This window comes from Falco rusticolus, chromosome 13 (genome assembly GCF_015220075.1).
Source record: "Falco rusticolus isolate bFalRus1 chromosome 13, bFalRus1.pri, whole genome shotgun sequence".
NCBI classification, from domain to species: Eukaryota; Metazoa; Chordata; class Aves; order Falconiformes; family Falconidae; genus Falco; species Falco rusticolus.
The window spans coordinates 16,988,387-17,009,170 of record NC_051199.1 but is presented as its reverse complement, the minus strand read 5'-3'; positions in this window follow the sequence as shown (position 1 = coordinate 17,009,170).

The following is a 20,784-nucleotide window of genomic DNA, read 5'->3' as shown; positions in this document are numbered from 1 at the left end:
ACACACTTTTGCATTTCTGGGTTTGTTAGAATCAGTTGCCTTAATATTGAAATACTTTCCAGAGCTGAAGGAGTTAGAGTTCACTGCTTACATTGAGAACTGTGCTCTCCTTTTCAACTCTTTTTTTTTTTTTTTTTTTAAGTGACAGGGAATACCCTGAGAGTCTCCGAGTTGATATTTAGCTGGTCCTAAGTACTGGGTAGGATGTGTCCAGTGCTGAGGGCAATCAGTGGCATTGCAAAGGTCACGGTGGAAGAAGGATTTGGTTCTCAGGTTTGAGGTGAGACACAGGTGGTTTGAGTCCTAACAGCACAAAACACATGGCAAAGAAACCTTAGTGCTTTAAGGGCTTTTATATGAGAAGGGAGAGCCTCAACAGGAGAGTCTAGCTGGCTACGATGAGGAGGATGTGCTCTTCACATCAGGCATCGGTCAGGAGTACTCACCATCTCTGTACTCTGCAAGGATTTCATTTAGGAAACAACCTGAAGCTGAAATGCAGGCAAAAATGGATTATGTTAGTCTTCATTGCTGAGTCGTTTCCCCCAGCCCAGGGAATTATTTTTCTTATAGTAAAACAACCGATCATTCCCAAATGCATCACTTGAAAGGTCTTGGGCTGCATGCCAGGATATTGGAGCTAACAGGGAGCTCCAGGATGGGGATGGATGGGGTTGGCTGCAGCCTGGAGATATTTATGTGTATGTACATGCATTATTTCAGAGAGAGAGAAAGCAACGTGCTTAGACTGAAATTTACCATTGAAAGGTTCTAAACCCATTTTCAAACTGGCAACATCATTTAAAGGGCCTTCCAGTCCGTGGGATGACTCAAGCAAATCTTGTCCCTCCCCCCTTTCCCCGTGTCTCTCACATCTCACCTTGACTGCAGGTGGCTGGATGTGACTGTGCGGGGGAGGAAGGGGACAGCAGGGGATGGCTGCTGTGACAGCAAGGGCTCTGCTGGCAAACGGCAGGGCTGCAGCGCCGGGGCTTCTCGTCAGCTTTCCCCAGCCTAGGGCACTGGGATCCTGTGGATCAGCTGTAGGAGCCCCAGGAACCCCAGCCACTGTGCTGGGAGGGGGGCTGGGAACAGGAGCCGTGGGGGTGTCCCCTTTTGGGAGGTGATGTCTCCTGTGCTGTCGGCTGTAAGCTGCGGCTGCGTGTGCTGCTCAGCGCTTGCTAACTTTCTCTTAATGAGTACTTGTGCTTCAGTGATGAGAAAAGCAATTTCTGTGCAGACCTGTGAAGTGTCTTGAGGGACTGGTTATATGGAAGCATCTCCTGGCGCTGCAAAAAGTGGGACAGTCTTCTTTTTCCTGTTAGATTTTTACTGTGAATGGATTTTGAAGACAAAAGCTGTAAGTCAGCCCTTTTTCTTTCCTGTTTAGTATATAAAGATCTATGCTATGTGCGAGAGTCTGGTCCGTGCAGGATCCATTCCAGTGAAGGGGACTTGGCACACATACTGCAGTATCATCCCCATTCTGCAGTGGACGGTGCTGTAAGAAAATGAAACTCATTGCCTGTTCCCAGCACGAGCCTGTCCATCCATCTGCTACCTATCGTTGTCTGTCTGTCTTAGAAACTTGAGCAGCCACCTTCCTCTGTGCCTGTCACATCAAGGCAGTAATAACAGAAGTCTTTGACGTGTCCGGCTGTTTTCTCTCTTTCTTTTCAAGGCTTTGTGAAAAGCACAGCTTTTCTGGTGGGGAGAAATGAGAATAGACAGGAATTTGTTTGGATTGGAAATGACATGTTTCAGGGAAAAGGTTTTTCACATGGGGGAAAGCCATCCAGGGGAGCTGGTCTTCTCTGGGGGGTCGGTCCCCACGTGGCCCCCTGGCTGGATAACCCTTTCTCCCCAGCTCCCATAGGTTGCACTGGGGGCCTGGGGTCTGCACTGTCCTAGGACAGCGGAGCCGTTGTGAGTGCACAGTATGTGCTTCACTGGAGGAATGCAGGTGTTGACATAGCCATGGCTTGATCTGTGGATTTTTTGGAAAACGAGGACCTCCATTTCAGAGTGGCAGCAGGGAAGGGAGCCTATTCCCAGCTCTGGTGTGCCCACAGCTGCCCAATTCAAGGAGGGGGCAGACAGCTATGTTTCTCACCAGCTGGTGCCCATATGTCCCAGTCACTTTAGGATACAGCTACAGCCAGTAAGAGATGGCTGCAATAACCTGGCTTGCAAGAGACAACCAGCAGTCACAACCCTGATGGGAAAAAGGGCATTCAATTGTCATCACCCATTCATGCCTGCATCTCATTATGCCTAGACACGTGGCAGGGGTGAACTTGCCATTTGACTTTATGCTTTCCATGGCAGGTATCATCTCCCACTTCACTGCTTGCTGGTAGGGTATGGCTGGACTGGGGCTGCAGGGTTGCAGTGGGGGAGCACCAGGGTTGCCAGGGCATAGAAAAGAAGTGGGACACCAAAGCTTGAAATAGGGGAAGCAAACCTCTCCTTAGCGTGCTCCAGTCTCTATGGAGAACCCTCTCCTGGGAATGAACATTTTCTTAGATTCTCATGTAAGAGGACAGGAAGATGGTGATGAAAAAGCCCAATTCAGAAATCAAGGTGCTCTGCTCATTGCCCTCAGAGGGGAGTCCTGCTGGACCCCAGTGCTTCTTGGAACTGACCCATGGGGTCTATGAGCTTTGTAGGGAAAAGGAGAAACTCTTCACTGTATCTCTGGTGTATGACTTAGTCCTGAGCACCATCGCTTCAGCCTTGCAGGGGTTCAACCTCAGCAGATATTCTTTATCCAAAAGCTAGTTTCCTCGGTTGTTCTGACATTTTAGAAGTGGTTGCATCACTTGAAAGTGAGGCTTGTCGCTGAATTTCAGAGGCAGAGTGCTGACAGCTTGCTCTCACTCACTCCTAGCAGAGGCATGCAGAGGGCCAAGAGCCATATGGATCCCCCTGGGAGGCAAAAGATGAGCCTTTTGCTTTCATTCTGAAACCTTGAAGACAGCACACTGGCAAGAAAACTTACTGAAGATGTGGCATCATAGAACAGCTGTCAGCTTCATGGGGAGGCTGATGGCAAAGGAATCTCTTGGGTTTGACCACTGTGGTCTTGGAGCTGAAGACACAGAACAAGACTCTGGACTCCTGGGTTTACATCCTGTAAATTCCTGGTTCCCTGTAGGCCTCATAAGTGACATTTATTCTCTTTCTAGCACTTAAAAATAAAATACGTGAATTATAAGAGTAGTAGAAGATCTAGGAGAAATTATCATGTTGGATAATAAGTAAACAGTTCATTAGGAAACTGAAGACTGACGAGGTTAGAAAGACTTGGTCCGGCAGTACACCTATCATGTGAGAAATACTGGCCAATTCTTAAAAAAAATTCCTGGCCCATAAAGCTTATTAAAGCTAGACACATTGATACAGGAGACTTGGTTCCTTTGTGAGGTGGTTAATCCTTAGGGTTGCTAAATGGTGCTAAATAAAACTAAAAGGTCTAGGCAATTTGGAAAGACAATTCCACTCCAAAGAATCCAAGAACAGCATAGAATAATGCCAATATTTTTCAGCTTGCTTTACAGAAACACAGTAATATATTGCACTGTGGCAAAGTGACAGTCAGAATGGATATCAGATGGGATAAGAAATATGCTGACCCCAGCTGATAGTTTTACATTTGTTGAGATCTTTCTCAATGGATAATTTCACTTAGTCCCTCTGAGGAACAGCTCATCAATAAAGAGGCTTGCAGCTTGGCTCTGGCTCCAGCTGAGATGGTTCTCTAAAAACTGCGCTTGAGGAATTGCACACCACAAATGGCTGTGGGCAGGCACAGCATAACACCAGATGTGAGGTCAGGCCACAGTGAAATTGTACTTCTGCAGCTGGAGGCCCTCCTGGGTGTTGCTTTACATCCTGGACAAAAGCTTCATACTGAGCCAGGCTTGCAGTAAGTAAAGCTGCCTTTGGTGTCTGGGAGCCAAAAGACCCCACTGGCTTTGGTATCTCAGCTTTTACAAGTAACGCATGACTTTCTGCACAAGTCCTTGCTTATTTGCTTCTTAACTTTGGGAAGCTGCAGTTCCCTCCATGACAGATCCTGCTCTAGGTGAGACTTTGAAAAAGCTTGAATCCCTTTCACAAAACCCAGCCATTCTTCATGAGATCCTTTGGACGTGTTCCATTCCTAGGCTACCAAATGCATCTCAGGGACCCTCTGCATAGCAGCAGTGAAAATGTGGGTAACCTCTGTTACTGGAAACCATGGGATGTCGTGTACTTTGTAGTGAATACAGATTTCACTTATTTAAGCCATAAGACAAAAGCTTTGCAAGGATCAGTCATTTCACTGCCAAATGAAAAATGCTTGGAAAATATATTAAGGGCATTTGAAGAGTTTTGGTAATAAAATAAAACATTTAATAAAGAATAGTTTGCAGTTCTGTAATGTCTTTCAGCAGTGGAGATTTACCATCAGGGTGCTGCCTGGATATTACAGAGAAGGGTTTACTAGAAATACAATAGATAGTAAATTAAAGAGATTAAATCTCATCCCAGTGTATATGTGTTAATAAAAGTTCCCCATAATACTCCTGAAATACAGGAAGTATAAAAGATAATAGCGAAAGTATGCAGTGGAAATAAAACGTTGTGAGTGACTAAACTGATCAACGGATTAATGCATGACCAGTGTGATTGGACCCCTTTTGGCAGCCCACGCAAGCCCCAGCAGAGCTCACTGTTGTATATTAAGAATAAAACTAACCTTGCCATGGAGGGCTGCAAAATGTCTGAATGCACTTCCCTGAAATATTGTGCATAAAATCAATTCCATCATTAATAAATGACCCACATTTTCCATTCTGATAAACTCAACCCATTTTCTGGGAACCTATTTACCAAGGAGCAGTATGGTTTCCAGAACAGAGGGAGAAACTGGAACTTCATTGTATTGGTACCGGCGCTCTCCAAATGCAGAGGGTAGGGGTAGATCCACAGCAATATTAATCCTTCTGGGGAATCTGACATCAGAAAAAAATTATATACCTTAGTACCTGTAGATACCTAGCTCAAATGTGATGTCCAAAATAGTTGTTAGAGGATAGAAAGCTCATGCTTTGGCCTCTAACAGCCTTTAACCCTTGTTTTTTGATTCCTCACATACTGAGTCTACTGGAGATTGCTCTGCTTGATGCTGACAGCACATGCTTTCTTAGTAGCCTGTTTTTCTGGGGCTTTCAGGTATTTGTGAAATGCTTCTATTTTTAACAATGGAATAAATAGAACAGGAATGAGTGTCTTCCCAAATTAATCTTTGAAATCACTGCTAGGTTTTTCTTCATTTTCCTCTATGTCATTTTGGATAGATTGTGTCTAAAAGATGGGTTTGTGCATGTGTACATACACACGTATATATACAGATTCATAGACATATATAAAATCCAATCTGGTCAAATGCAAGTTTTAAAAAATGTCAAATCTATTACTCAGAGATCATAGGAGGATTGAAATTATAATGCTTTTTTAAACATATGTTATTTTGAATTGAATATATACTTGCTTCAAGCTGCTCTGTGCAGCCGCAGAGATGAGAAAACTACTTTAAGAAAATGAAAGCTGGAAATTTTTAAACAGGGTAATTCTAGTAGCTGGTGTTGTAGGTGGCATACTAAGAAGTCTTGGCACTTATACTGATATGGCAAATTTGACAAGAGTGAATATGAAATAGATTTGCAGAATGCGGTTGTGTGACCCTGGTTACCTGTTGCCCAGCAGTATGCAAACTCCCCTGTATGGCTGCAGGCTGGCTGTATTTCTTATGTCTCTGTCTTACCCTGTTTATTACTGCCTAGTTCCTGCATAATCTAACAGATGAAAAGTGTCAAGTTTTCTGCTTTAGAGACACATATCTGCAAGGGTAATTCACTGGTGAACAAACCGGGATAGCCTGGAAGGAAACAGGACTGGAGCGGTGATATTGCACTAGGGTCTGGCTGCAGACACCAATTGTTGTATCAGCTCTTTAGGAGAATACAGCACTAGGAAGCTCAGAAAAACATGTCACAGGACTCAAGGATATGATTTTGGAGCAAGGGTGCCTGGGGTTAATATCACAGGCTGTCTGAACACCAGAAAAATCGGAAAAAAATAATCAAGCATGTAGAGAGAGACTCTGAGATTTGTCATTTAAGGGGGTGTTTGCTTCATGACTCTGACTGGTGGGAGAGGATCCTGGTGCTCTGCAAGATGCTCACATCAACCCACAGAGCATCCCCACTGTAACAAGGAAAGCAGAGCACAGGCATTTGTGAAGGCTGTCTTACCTTGAATCAGGGTGGGGGTTTTTTGTTCCGGGTAATGGGGAACTGTGTTTAGAAACCTCCAAGTATGTTAGAAGTTTCTGAAGTTATGATCTAAAGTGCAGGAGGCTGATGAGCTAGGAAGAAGTAAGATTAAGCCACTGGTGAACTGAAGGATTTAGGGGCTGGTTTGGGCATCTAATCCTATTTCTGGCAAGCAGGAAGATCAGTCTTCAGAAAACATGCCCGAGAGAACAGGCTGGAGCTGGACAGCACACCTATGTTTCCCAAGGAGGGGAAGGAGACCCATGCCCCTATCAGCACCAAGGTGGCACCTTGGGCTACCAGCCCATGCCAAAGGCTCTGCGGGTGACTCAGTGGCTGTGCCAGCCCCACACCAGCTCTGCTCGTTTGACACTGCTGTTTGGAAGGCTCCTGCAGGGTGTAATGTGATGGTGCTGAAAGCACCAGCTCGCTATGAATATATAAGTAGCTCAGCACATTCAATTAGCAGAAAATTTGGTTTGTCTCAATGCTGAACAATTGCAATGTGGAGAAATTTAATTTTATGGTGGCTGAGATCCTTTTGTGTGCAATGACAAACTAAAGAAACTCCAGCAGTACAGCTATCTGTCATGGAGCTATTTTACAATTCCTTCTACTATATAAATGACACAGTGAAAAATTCTCTTATTAGTTTAGACAGCAACAGTTCTCTTTCACTAACAGTAATGGATTGAAATTAGTTGTACTGTCCTTGCACTGCCTGGTCATGACGGAAGGTCTCCCTCTCAATTAAGAACTGGTAATTTCATAAAAAGCCACATCTCCACATGCCAGGATCGTCAGCCACTCTCTGGCAGCAGAGAAAAGGATGCAAGTAGCATCCAGTGGAGTGATTTGTTCTCCAGTCTTTCCTTCCAAGACATTGATTGGGAGAGCTTCGGTTTCAGTGAAAGAAATGTGAAGTAAGAGGCCTCAGGTGGGGTAGGATGGCTGAGGGAGCTGAAGATGCAGCAAAATTTTCTCATTTGTCTGGTTCAGCTGTTCTGACTCTGGAAAGTACTTGCCTTCAGCCCTGTAGTTCTGAGAGAAAATAAACCCTTTCAGTCCAGGGCTTCAGGAAATCATGTAGTAGGTTGGAAGAAGGAGCTTTCTTTCTGTGCAGTTAATTCTGTTAACATCTCCTGAAGTTTATTTTGAAGTTACTGGTACTGACTGCCTTCCTCAGCAATTACATTGGTTGTTATTAAAGACTGGATAATGTTCTGTGGTTGCCTTCTCCAATATGATTCTATGATTCTATACTCTTATGGCAGGTGTGGTGCACCCGGGCAGGGGGAGTAATGAGGAGACAGGAAGATTTTCTCAGCACTTTGTAAGTTGTTTTTGTAAGTAAGAGGCATTACCCTGGATACCAGCATCTAAAAGGCGAAATGATTTCAATTTTTCTTCACTAGCACCACTGTGTACAGAAAACAGCTCTGATCAGCACTAATGGGCTCTCCTTCCTGGAAACCTTACCTTAAAGACAAGGCCATGGACAGCAATCCAGCCTGCAAAGTTCAGATCTAAAGTCTGCAGTCTGAGTAGTAAGTTTTGGCTTTTTTTTCTTATCCTCAATAGACCAGTCTCAGCCCTTAGAAGCTGTTGCAGATCTCAGCTTCCCCTGACACAGCAGTCGTGCAGAGCTGGTGTCCATCCAGAACCAGAGGAAGGGACGGAGGATCAGAGGGCTGTGCCCTGGAGGTGACTTTTGCAGGAGAGGGGGAAAGACATCAGAAAAGCTCTGTGGGCAGTGTATGTATAAGGAGAGTTTGTTCCCACTCTGATATCCAGCATTCAGAAACACTATTCCAAAGACAGCTTGTGCAGAAATACAAGCAAGAAAAACCTGCCTCAAGCTTAAACTTTTCAAAAAAAGAGGTCAGAGGTGATGTTCTCAGAGTTGAAATGGGAAAGAGATTTTTTTCAGAACAAAGGCATCACTAACAGACAGATAAAATATTTGGTGACTGGAAGCTGAAGACAAATTCCTGGTTAAATGAAAAATGTAAGCTCATCAGGGAGGATAATTCAAAATTTATCTGAAGATGAGGGCAGTCTTAAGTCTTGGAAGTTTTATATGAGCTCAGTTAAGAGACAGGGGCTGGTCATGGGTGTTCTTGGTGGTTTTTCCTTTTTGTTGGGCTCCAGGTTGGAGCAGATGATCACAGCTACTTCTGGCCTGGGAGTCCTGTGCTGGTGTTGTTTATAATGCAACAGCTCTGTGGAGAGATCTTGGAGTCTCCATGGCTCTTGGCAGAGTGCTTCTGCCAAGCAGGGAATGTACTTTAAATACGCACTGAAGAACAATGAAGGTGTCTTGTTGGCAGTGCCTGATATATTAGTCTTTGATAAGGGATGCAGATCCCTTAAATTATTTAGATGAAAAGGGACATTTAGTTGTCTGAATGTCAGATCTCCTAGGTGAGAGCAACCAATTTATTTTTAAAAAGAACTGCGGTTGGTGTGTCTGAAGGGAATATTGATTAAAGGAAATGTTGGAAAGGAGATACAACACAGGGCAGGATGGAAGATGACCGACAGATTAACATAGGTTAATTCTGAAAAGGAACAAACAATGTGTTCCAAATAATGAACAGGGATGGAGGAAACCACAGAAAGCTTTCAGAGCTGTTAGATGTGTCATTTGTATCTCAGACATGTTGGGTTTTCCCTTCAGAGATGTGACATCCTTGAGCAATGAATAAGGAAGCTGCAGAGTTGTGAGGGCTCTTTGAGAAGGAGCAGTAACGACCTTCCCAAGCTAAGCTTGAGTGCTTGTGGGAAGACCCATTCCTGGGAAGTTAGGCTGTGCGGGAATGCAAGAGAGAGAAAAATGTGAGGGAGGATGCAGAATATATACTATGGTATTTTGGAGAAACTGGGCCAGTCTATGAAACTAACTAACTAACATGCCTCTACTAAGTGTAGGCTCTGAGGGCCTCAAAAATCATCCTGTGTTTATTCTTCCCACACCCTCCTGGAGAGGCTGGGAAGTGGTGTCATCCTGGGGACCTGGGTGGGGAGCTGTGGCATAAAGTGTCTTGGCCCATACCATCCAGCTGATGGTTTTCTGAGCTGTGAGTTAGAACCCAGGTAGTCCAACCAGAAGGTGACACTGGTGCTGTGGAGTTCCGAGAAATGGGAATTTCTGCTAGTTTCAGCTGTGCTTTTTGTACCTTTTGGACATCACTGGTTTATTACCTTTCTCATGACAGGGCCATATGGCTCATCAGTGACAAGCAGGATGGGATAATGGGCTTCCTATGTTTGTTCATATTTTCTTCCAAATATCTCATGATGTCTAAAATTTTAGAATTCTAATGGAGTGTTTTTCTTGACAGTTTGATGGAAATATCTATTTTCAAGCAACCCTACAGACAGTCAAAATCAGTACCTTTTAAATAGCTGAAATTTAAATTTTTTAGTGGAGAAGGGACATTTTCCTTCTGGAACTTCCCATTTAGTTCCCTTTTGAGCCAATTCTAAGCATTTCTAAATTTTCCCTGCATGGAAGCCATATTTGTAAAAGTATTCCTATGTAAATATCCTTTTCCTCTCTGAGGACTCCATAAAATGATGTCCTGAAGGTGCCAAGGAAATCCTGAGCCTTCGGTTTCCTGTGGGAATAACTGCGAGGCCGAGACATTAGTCTGTTAACTGGCACAAGTTTGATCTCTGTTGCCTTTTCTATGGATTTGTGGTCCTGGAAGTTTTTATGATCCTGTGTATCATTTATACAGTTTTACAGTAAGAATGCAATTTACTGAGCCTACTTCTGCAGAGCACCACCTGCTCCTGCACGCCAGGAGAGAGTAATTTTTATGTGAATTACTTCGGAGGCTTTCAAGCTGTGGTCCATGGAACCCTGACGATCTAAAGGATTAGGTTTTACAAGCCTATGGAAAATAGCCTGGAAAAACAAAAGCTTCCCATCTGTAGAATGAAATCTGTAGTCCCAGGGGGCCACATTTCCATCTGAACATTTTTAGGAGTTTACAAATGTAAAGAATTTGGAAACTTCTGATGCAGAGTGATCAAGATGGAAGTTTAGAAAAGCTGGTTTAGAATTGCAGGGGACTTCCTAGAAAACCTCTAAACTCCAAGCTCTGAAAAGTTCTGGTTTACACGTTTGGTAGAGCCAGGATGACTGTCGTGTGCTGGTGGCTTAATGAATAAAAGTAAATGTAGAAGTAGTTGTGGTTTTCTCTTTAATACGCTCCCCTAAAATCTTTTAGGGAAGTTAAATAACTACCTCTTGATAAACAGAAGTGATGGATGAAAGACCTTATGAGAGCTAGGCCTGTTTGCCCAGAATTTGCACTCAATTCTAAACACCTTCCATTGAAACAAACAAACAACTGACCTCAAAGAAAGAAAACTGGCAACACTTTGTTGCTTTTGGGAATCATTCGCTCAACTGGGTTACTGGTTATAGTGAAGATGCTACTGTAAGTAAAGTCAGATAGGAGATTCCTGATCAATATTTAAGGGACTGGACTTAAAAAACAAAACAAAACAAAACAATTAAAAAAAAAAGGAAAAAAGTGAAAGACTCTTCCAGAATTTCTTTCACCTCCCAGAACAGCAGCTCCTGAGGCAGGCCATGTCACCAGTGTCCATGCACGATGGAGAAAACATAGCTAGCTATGCTGTCATGACCGACTGTGATGTGGGGTAAACTCACTATACCTGAAACATCTTTGTGATACAATCCAGGCATTTGCAGTCCTGTGGAATACATTGCAGACAGTGACACCTTCAGTGATTAACAAGTAAGACATTATGTATGCGCATAATCTGTCTGTATTCATGAATAGACACATATTCTGATCATTGGATTCTGATTTTTCAAATATATTAGAAAAAACTTCAAAAATTGAAGAGATCTAATTCTGATCTTAGTGACTAAGTATGGATCTGCTCTACAGATGGTTATGAAGTTACTCTGGGTTTATATCATCTTGAAAGAAGAATCAATTATAGTTGAAATTGCTTTGTGTGTGTATCCTGTTATCTGCAGGGTGTATTTTCAGTGAATAATATTATATCCAAACTAGGTGGAATACAGAAGCATACAAACATATTGCTAAACAGGACAAATGAGCTCTGGTGAAGCCCTGAACTAACATTACATTCCTGCTTATATCCAGCTAATTTACTGCATCATACAATGTATCTCTGGATGTATGATGAGATTTTTGAAGACATACATAGAAGCAATTCAATAGATAATGTACATGAATTTTCAGCAGAGTCTGGGTGCTTAACTGATATTAAGACCTTTGAAAATTGCCATTGATATTCTGAACAAAAAGTCAAAGCCGGTATTTTTACTTTTGATTAAAAATCGACTGAGCAGGTGTAAAGATATATTGCTGTTAGCTGAAGGGGAAACATTTGCCAACAAAGCCTACAAAGTCTTCCTTTGGTTTTTATTATTAATCTTAAGGGTTGCAAGAATAGATGGGTAGAGGATGAATGTGTCACTTTATTACCTGAAGTTAATCAGATTGCCCTCTTCTCCTCACCTTGAGGAAAGTCTGTTAGCCAGCAATGCCAGGAGGGGATCTGGGACCTTTGCTCTTCTATTCCTGAGCATCTGTAACATAATGCTTAAACGCCTGCTTCACTCATCACAAGCCCTATGAAAACCAGCTTGATGAAAGCTGTGGGGTGAAAGGCAGAGGAGGGATTACAGATTTCCTTATTTTGTCCTTCTGAGGCAGAAGCTTTGCGTTGCCCTACAAGTCAGCCAGACAAGCTATCAGATTTGTGACTTCCAGGGAGACCAGGGGGAGCTGGCAGGGATTTGGAATATCATTAAAAGGGCATTGTGTTGTGGCTTCACACATGAGCCAGGGAGGATAACCTTGTGAGAATGGCGTTGGAGCAGACAGGGCTGGTGTGGCTCATGCGAGGATGGCATGACTCCAGCAGGGCGAGCTGTCACTGGAGTCGCAACAAGCTGACAGTTTGGCACTGACCTACACACCTGAGAAGGATTCAAGACCCTCTGATGTGAGATAGCATGTACTCCTCAGAAGGTGTCATCCTCATGATGGTCTAGATCGTGAGATAAGCAGGTTTATGCTTTCTAAAATGCTTGTTTTACAGCAACCATTAGAACCTGGGATGACTTCTTATTCAAAACTTATTTCTTTGGATTTTACTTCATTCTTGGACTTCACAGCTGTCATGGCACTTATCAAAACTGACTTATTCCTCCTCTATAAATGCACACTAGGATGTATGCTTTGGTACCTCTCCACCTTGCTTCAACCCTTGAGTCAGGGCTATTCTGGTTTTCTGTATCCGTTTAACAACATCTGAACTGTACTTGCAAATACATCATTTTTCCCCGCATGGAAATTCTCCATATAGACAATGTGTCACCTTCCTCTCCAGTGTCTACACGATGAAATGAACACCTCCAACCCCCTTTGGGAACACCGGGTTTGTAGTCATAGCCCCACGTGCAATATGGAAATCCAACAAGGAGCCAAAGTCTTAGCAAGGATTTTCAGGATTTTCTTATTCACAACTGCTTTGTTCTTAGAAAGCACCAAGGGAGTTATAAATGTGTGTGATGGCAATAACCAGTCCTGAACACAGCCTTTTACCCTCCCTCTGAATTGTGCTTCCCATCATTGCCTGTAGGTGAAGAATCTCCCTCCTGATTTTGCTTCTGCTTGCCTTAATATTTTAGTGTGTTGACGGGATGACCCCTATCAAATAGTTTTTAAAGCTCTTTATTCTCTGATTCTGCCATGTGTCTTTCGCAAAAAGGAAATTTCAGCTTCATCCTTGTTTGTGTGGGAGTGAGGGTGACTGAGAGGTGAGTGACTGTAGCTTTCAAGCATGAAACACCCAAGACAGTGGATGGTGCCTGGCACAGCAGATGAATAGTACCAGGCAGTACCTGGTGGCTCCTTTGCCAGTTTAGCATTATCAATTAAGGATATGAAAATAATCATATGCTCTATCTGATATCAACATGTCAGCCAAAGCCTGGCATGGGTATAGGTATGCCAATGGGAAAGAGACTCTACCAGCTGTTACGTGGGGAACTGATTTAATTAATCAGTGGCATGGCATGCCTGCCCAGGCTTATGCTCAGCAGTGCTCTGAGATGAGGGATGCTTTAACCTTCAGCAGAGGTCAGCCTAGGACAGGGCTGATGCACGCTGTAGAAGGGTTTTGTCCATGTTTTACTGGATCACACTGGTGTTTGGAGTAAGGACAAGGCCTTATTCTCCTAAGACCTCAATCCAGCCCTTGCATATAGTACTAAATTAATATTTTAATACCTTTTTTCAGTTAGAAATATGTGGTTAAAGGCAATGAATTTTATCCTAGCTGCTCCTTACTGTAGAAAAATAGGTTAGTGATCTCCTGAGAGGTCCTTAATTGTCTCTTCTACTCTTGACCAACCATTTCTCTTTTCCGCTGAACATGGTTGCAGCTGACATTTATCTGGAAAGGAATAAAGCAGGCTTGAAGGGGCAGCGCAGGCAGTTCATCTGCATTCTTCATAGCAGTCCCTGTCTGAATTTTGTGCTCTGAGGGAAGGGGACAGACGCTGAATACAACAGAAACAGGGAAGCGTAAAGTGTGGCTGCTGCTCCCAGACCCTTCTCCCCACCTGATGGGAGAAGGTGCAGTGCTTGGACCAGCAGAGCCGTGAAAAGCTGGTTCTTTAAAAGCATCTTACCACTCTCCTCAGAGCAGTGGATCTCTGCAGGAAAATGCTGGTATCGGGTCCCTTGAAGATGTTTTATTTCTGTCAGTTGGCACCTTCTGGAGACTACTTCAGAACCATTCTGTTTATTTTTAAATGAAGAAAGTCCCAGGAAAAAGGCATAGGACAGGAAAGCAGATCTTCTGCAGTCCCTAGAAAGTGACTTCACTTGGAGCTTTTTTTTCCTTTTGGGGGGGACAAAAAGTCTGTACCAGGAGGGATTAAAAGAAGAAAATTAAAAGATACATTTAGTGATGGTGATAGTGGTAGTTTAAAATAAGATACCAGAGTCAAAAAGAAAAACCACCTGGCAGAGCAACATGGGAAGGTTTGGGGGAGGAGGTGAGAAGAGAAGGAGTCAATCCTAGAGCGGGGACTGTAGACATGGGACAGTCAGATGAGCTTTGCTTGGCTTCAAGGCTTAGCTGAAAACACTTTTTATGTATCTCTCTAGCTATATTCTTCCTATATCACTTGCACGGTAAAGCTCAGACAGACCTCTCTAAAGCACTATGTTTTCAAGCTAGTCTGGGACCAAAGCAGGGCTGAGATACCCCTGTTATTCACTAGAAACTCTCAAGCTGATATCTGGAGCCCCTGCCCATGTGTAGAAGTAATTTAATATCTGTAGGGTGCCTGCAGGGCTGCTTGATCATGGATCACCAGGCTCTCCCTGCAGCCATTGGCACGGTCTGTCCCTGAACCCCTCTACTGCTGAAACAAGCCTGAAGGTGTGTTTGCAGACCACAGGGTGCCAGGGCTGAGAGAGGGGTAGCCGGTGGGGAAAGCAAAGGGCTAAAGCTGAGTGAGGCTTTGAGGACAGGCAGCAAATAATATGGCAACACTCACTGAACCCTACCGCTGGCATCCTCAGCGGTGCACCCCAGGCTAACTCCCCACGCCGCTTGAGATCCAGGGAGCAGCAGGACCAGATGGACCACGGATATCCCTAGGGAGATACAGTAAGTATCTCACAGCCAGAAGCATCAGTGTGTCAGGACAGGATGTGAAGATTAAAGTAATCAAATAAATATCAGAAACTGGAATGTTTTAAATAAAGTTGGTTGTTTATGGCTAAATTAAGAGCCTCTCATTAATTTTCTAGTCTGGGACAATGACAGAGTATGAAAACATAATGGTTCCCTCTGAAAATAACCTATCCAAAAAAACAATTAAGATGCTATTAGTAGGCATAGTGAACAATAAATAATTAAGGCTGTTGATTTTAAAGCTTCAGAATTGACAGCTGGAAATTGAGTGTTCGCAAGCTGAGTGAACTGATATCTTTAAAAGAAAAGATACATATCCTCTGTGCAGATTAATTCTAGGCTATTTGCATATTTTGCCTTGAAAAGCAATCTGAACAGTCAAATATGGTGCTCATTTCAAAATATTCTGGTGAAAAAGGGTAACTAGAAAGTGGCTGTGGTTGCTGCTGCCTTTCACAAATACCCATACGCCCAGAGCACTTGGCAGACCACACGCTCACAAATTGTTTCACAGATAATGAAGAAGCACTATGCAGCAGTGAAATGAGCAGATGTCTACAGTACTGAGGAATTACATGAAGTTTAGATATGATGTCAAGAATAACTTCACTCGCTGTCTTGCAGACTATAATTTTAGGCAAGTACAGCATAATTACTGGACAAATGTTGCAAACTAGAAAATGTCTGTTATGATTCTTTAATTTTAAAATGCAATTACTGTAGTAATTCTTATGAACCTTTTATGCTCATATTCTGTTTTACTGGCATAAAATTTTTGGTAAAGTAAACTTTAGAGTTACACATACTACTAAGCTGAAATTAAAATTTCCATCAGGGTGATTGTCATCTTCTTTCCCCAAGACACAGAAACCACATTGTGGGCAGTTCTGTCTAGTGGCTACAAAACAGCACATAATAGTTTTGTGGATTTTAAACCGTCATGGTTACCTGTTTGCATACATAAACATGTAAACCATAAACTGCATACCAAGAAATAAAATATTTTAGTAGATGCATTGAGTAGAATTAAATAGTAAATATATGTGAAACAATCAATATTGGATCGCAAATACCCTTGAAAAGGAAAAATAGCAAAAGCTGCACTATAAACTAATTATTGCAAGTTATTTCTTCAGCTCACGACTGTTTGACATGGCTGGAATTTGGCTAAGACATGATGGATGTATTTGTTTAGCAGAAGACTTGTATTGGTGATTATGGCTTTGGCACTGGAGTAAGTTGATCCTCTTAAGTAACTGCTGCTTTATCAAACTTACTCATCAGTATTTAAAATGGCCTAACAATAATGCAAAAAATGTACAAGGCAATCGATACATTGTATCTGGAAGGTTAGAAGGATAAAGCCTCTTTCCCTGCCAAAAGTGCCAGTAAACCCTTATTGACCACTAATCCCCAAGAAGCTGACTATGATCTCATTTTCCCATTTACTTCCACACTCAGAGAGTTCAGCTGATGTTTAGGGGGAACCACAAGTGAAGTATGGTGTCAGAAATGAGCAGCGTATGTAAACCTGATCCGACAATGAAACATCCTTGGCAAAGCCCTATGATGATCCAAAATTAAAGCAAATTCGTTCTGGGAAAAAAATCATTGTAACTGGACTTTTTTTTTTTTCTCCTTTGTGTTTGAGGAAAAAAAAATACAAAAGTTGGCCTTCTCAGTTTCTGTGATTTTCCCGCCCGCCATGAATGGACATAGGTTTCAATCCTGTCAAAAATAATATCCTGCATCAGAGAGGAAAAGGTTAACTAGATCATCTGACCTTTCCTGATTCTCAGGGAAAAACGTCATCTCTGAAGCCACTACACTGAGGTATTCTAGTTGCGGGGGCCCCTCTATCCAGCACCAGGAGTGGCAGAGCCTAATCCTTGCCTGGACTGAAGGATCCAAATGCTTGCATTTCTTTCCACTGAAAAGCAAGGTATATTATCTATTTAGTTCAGGTCCCTAAGTTTAAATATCTAAATTTAAGTCAAAGGGATTCCAGTCTAGCAGTAGACACGTTACCAACCAGAAATGGGATGAAAGGGTTGCCCTTCTTTTTCAGGAAAACTTCAATGAGAGAAAAATAATTGACTATAAAAGCTGCCAAAATGATTTGAAATTATGCAATTTCAAATCTGTTGAGCAATTCCTTTCTGAAAGACTGAGTAGGTCAGAATTACAGATGTGGGAATATCTTCTCTCATTAAAGTCGTCCCTATTCTTCAAGACCCTGCATATGCACAATTATATATTCAATTTTCAATTGAATTTAATTTACATGCTTAATGATCCAGAAACACAAGAACATAGTTATGGGCAAATAGAAAGTCTGGCAACATTCTCAGAAGAAAGAATGGTTAATTGATCATGTGCCTAGGTTATAAGAAAAGGGAAAGAAAATAAAGACAGGCAATGAGTGTCGATTCAGAAGCAGGGTATAGACCACTCTGAGAGGAGATAATCAGACAAAAGGGTGAGAGTCTGAGTAATGTCTGAAAAGCAATGTCAGATTCAAACCTTCTATTTGCTTCAGTTTTTTAGTATAACGATGACTCTCAAACCTCCTGTGCCTCAGTTGCCCGGTTTGAAACTGAAAGAATTATATTTTTTGTTTATCATATCTGTTTCAAGTCTTAGTTCAAGAATTTTATCACTTGGTCAGTGTCTTTGAACCATAAGGCAAATACAGTTCAAATAACTTTATACGAAATGCAGCACAAATCTTGTTTTCTGGCTGGTTTTGCAATGATGCAAAGCAGGCAGAAGTTTAGCAGCGTGTCCTGTAAAAACACAGTTACGATATGTTGCATGAGCCATAAGGCTGAAGGAATCTGTACTATAAAGGAAGACAGCGAGTAGGTTGCTCAAATGGATGGATCAGGGAGTGAGGAGTTGTAGCAACATCTTCTAAATGGTGTTTACAGCAAGGACACATCCACAGAGCAACCAGCACATGCAGGGTGGGTAACCTAAGATGATTTTTACTTGCTTAAGGAATTTCCAGGAATGAACATAATCAAGGAAGAAGGATTTTGCCTGGAGATCTGAGTTGTTTACTGGATGTCTGTTTATGATGTGTGAGAATACAGCATTGCTGCCCACCGCAAGAATAATTTTTCTTGAATTTCCCACATGACTAAGGGAGAATTTCAGCTTTTGTTTATTTTGTAGTCTTCACAGTGGGGCAGCGAAGTTTTTAAAAGAGAGTACTAAAGACTAAAAAGCCAGGAAAAGATTAAAATTAACTGTTTACAGTTGTGACAGTTCTATACTTTTTCAACCCAACTTCATGTATAGTAAAAAATACACTTGGGATATTTTGAGGCAGACAACCTTTGCAAGAGCTGGAGTAAACCTCTGCAGTACAAAAGTTCACTTCAGTCTCAGTCCAGCAATGTGAACCAGTAGTGGCTTCACCAGGACCATCAACTCACCCAAGAAACCTTGCTCAGATGCTGATCAGAAATTGAAAATGGGATGGTAAATCCTCTAGGAGTGATCCCTGAAGGACAACACCAAGACACACAAGAAGAGGTGGGTAAGAGGCGCTAGCACTTTATTGCTGCTTTCATGCATTAAATCTGACTTTCTTCTCACTTATTGATTTTAGAAAATGAAGTCCTGATGTGCTCAGGCTAAGTGAGAAGAAAAAAAATGTGTTTCTTACAGCTGTGGAACTGCTATGCTGAAATTTTAGGAATGCTAGAAGTGTTTGACTGGCAGCATAGTTAGTCTTTACTGCATCCATCATCAGTGTTTCTTGTGCAGATTAATTGCCTTTGCTTAATAAGGGAGGGGAGAGAGCAACAGGAAGGATCCAGACACCAAACGTAATTCCATTGAAAACAGATTACAGGATTTATTCCAGTAACTCTGTGTACTAATAGGTAATAGTCTATAAACAATGCAAGAAAATGACCTGGTCTGAAGAACTATTTTCCTACTGCTTTTGACAGCAGTGCCTGTGTGCTTGCACTGAGACTGCCTACCTCAGCCCCGGCCGTCAGGCACAGCTACCTGTTCTCTCTCAGTTCATCCATGATTTACTCCAGTTACATGTCCATGATGCATGAGCAGAAGCAAGCTTGGGTTCACCTTCATTCCCTACCTTTTGTCCATCCTTGCATTTCCCCTGAAGTGCCTTTGCTATACAGCATTTTTATGAAAGGCCGTCAGGGCTGGGCAGCACAGGAGCAGAACAAAAGGACATGGAAGCGTAGCTGAGCTCATCAGGTTCTCTGAAATATTCTTGGAGGATGAAGACTTTGGGCGAGGCATGTTCCGGCAGGACGGTGATCAGGACAATCATGTTGCCTTTAGGGGTAAGGTGCGGGTTGAGCCAGTGTCTTCCACCCATGTTCATATTTCCCTACTTGCAAGCTAGATATCTGGCTCCAAACCTGAGCCACCACGCTGGGCCATCACACAGAGGAGGTTGATGGAGTTTAGGCTCAAGTGACAGTTGGGTCATGAGTAGCATGACAACTCCCAGGGTGCCAGCATTGTCAAAAAAACTGACAGTTTTAAGGAGACTCTCCCAAAACATGAAAGGTTCAGAAATGTGCAGAAACATGGGCTGTACCAGACGTTAGAAGTATCAGAGGGACTGTGAGGAGCTCAGCTGTGTCAGGACTCCTACTGAGAAATTGTCTGATATCTAGTGAACAAAGTGTGTTAGCATCCTGTATACTCGTTGTTGGATCTCTTTTGTCCTGATATACGTTGAATTGATATAAGAATCTGGTCGCTGGGCAGCACTCTCACTGCATCCAGAGGCGACAGTGACATGTCTGGATGCAGATACCAAAGGATGAGGTACCAAAGGCTTAAACGGTTCAACCAAAGACTGGGTTGAGACAGAAACTTGTGAGATCCCATCCTCAACCTAGAAATCAGACTGAAAGAAGAAATATACTTGACAAGATGTGATTTATCTACACAGCAAACAGCTTCATAAAGCAACCAGTCATCTCACTTAAAAGTGACAGCTACATTTACCTCATTTAAAATAAAGTTTTGGGGTTGAGGCACGTTGTGGGTCACTACCTCTGCAAGAACAAGTTCAAATAACATGCAAGCTCCTTTTCTCCAAACCTCAAACCATTTACTGCTCTAGGTTGTTTGTAAAGAGGTTGCTTAATTTACCCTTTATTGTAATGTTTTATTCTCCCTTTTTTCTATATCCTCTCATTCCAGAGGAGCAAGAAGGCAAAAGGAACCAAAGGGAGAGATTTCAACAAGATCACATCTGTTAGTGGGAGAAACATTGCTGGAATATTGTCTTGTCATTTGCTAGATGGTGCTAATGAAAACATTATGCAATTTGCTGTGGGATAAGAGAGGCTTGTGGCAGATGCAAACAGATGTTTCAGTGCCGAAGTAAAAACGCTGGGAATAATTTTAGCTGTAATTAAGGTAGTGCACATTATAACAAGTTTGTACCTTTAAGAGTGTCTTGAAGCATTAACCTTGAATTATATGATTGCTTTATGATAGGTGGAGCATTGTGGAAATTTACTCTGGGAAGGGTGAAGACACTGCACGTTGCTTGCCTTCAAAGGGACTCCTGTGGCTGTTCAGTACAATTGCTCCTTTTTAACCATTGCCCCACTGTATCTTTGAAAACCAATTTCCCTCCCTGCCTTCCCACCTCCAATCCCTACATTTCTCCAGTAACACTGTTGCTGAGAAGAGATTCCTTCCTGCTTCTACCTGATGACCAGCT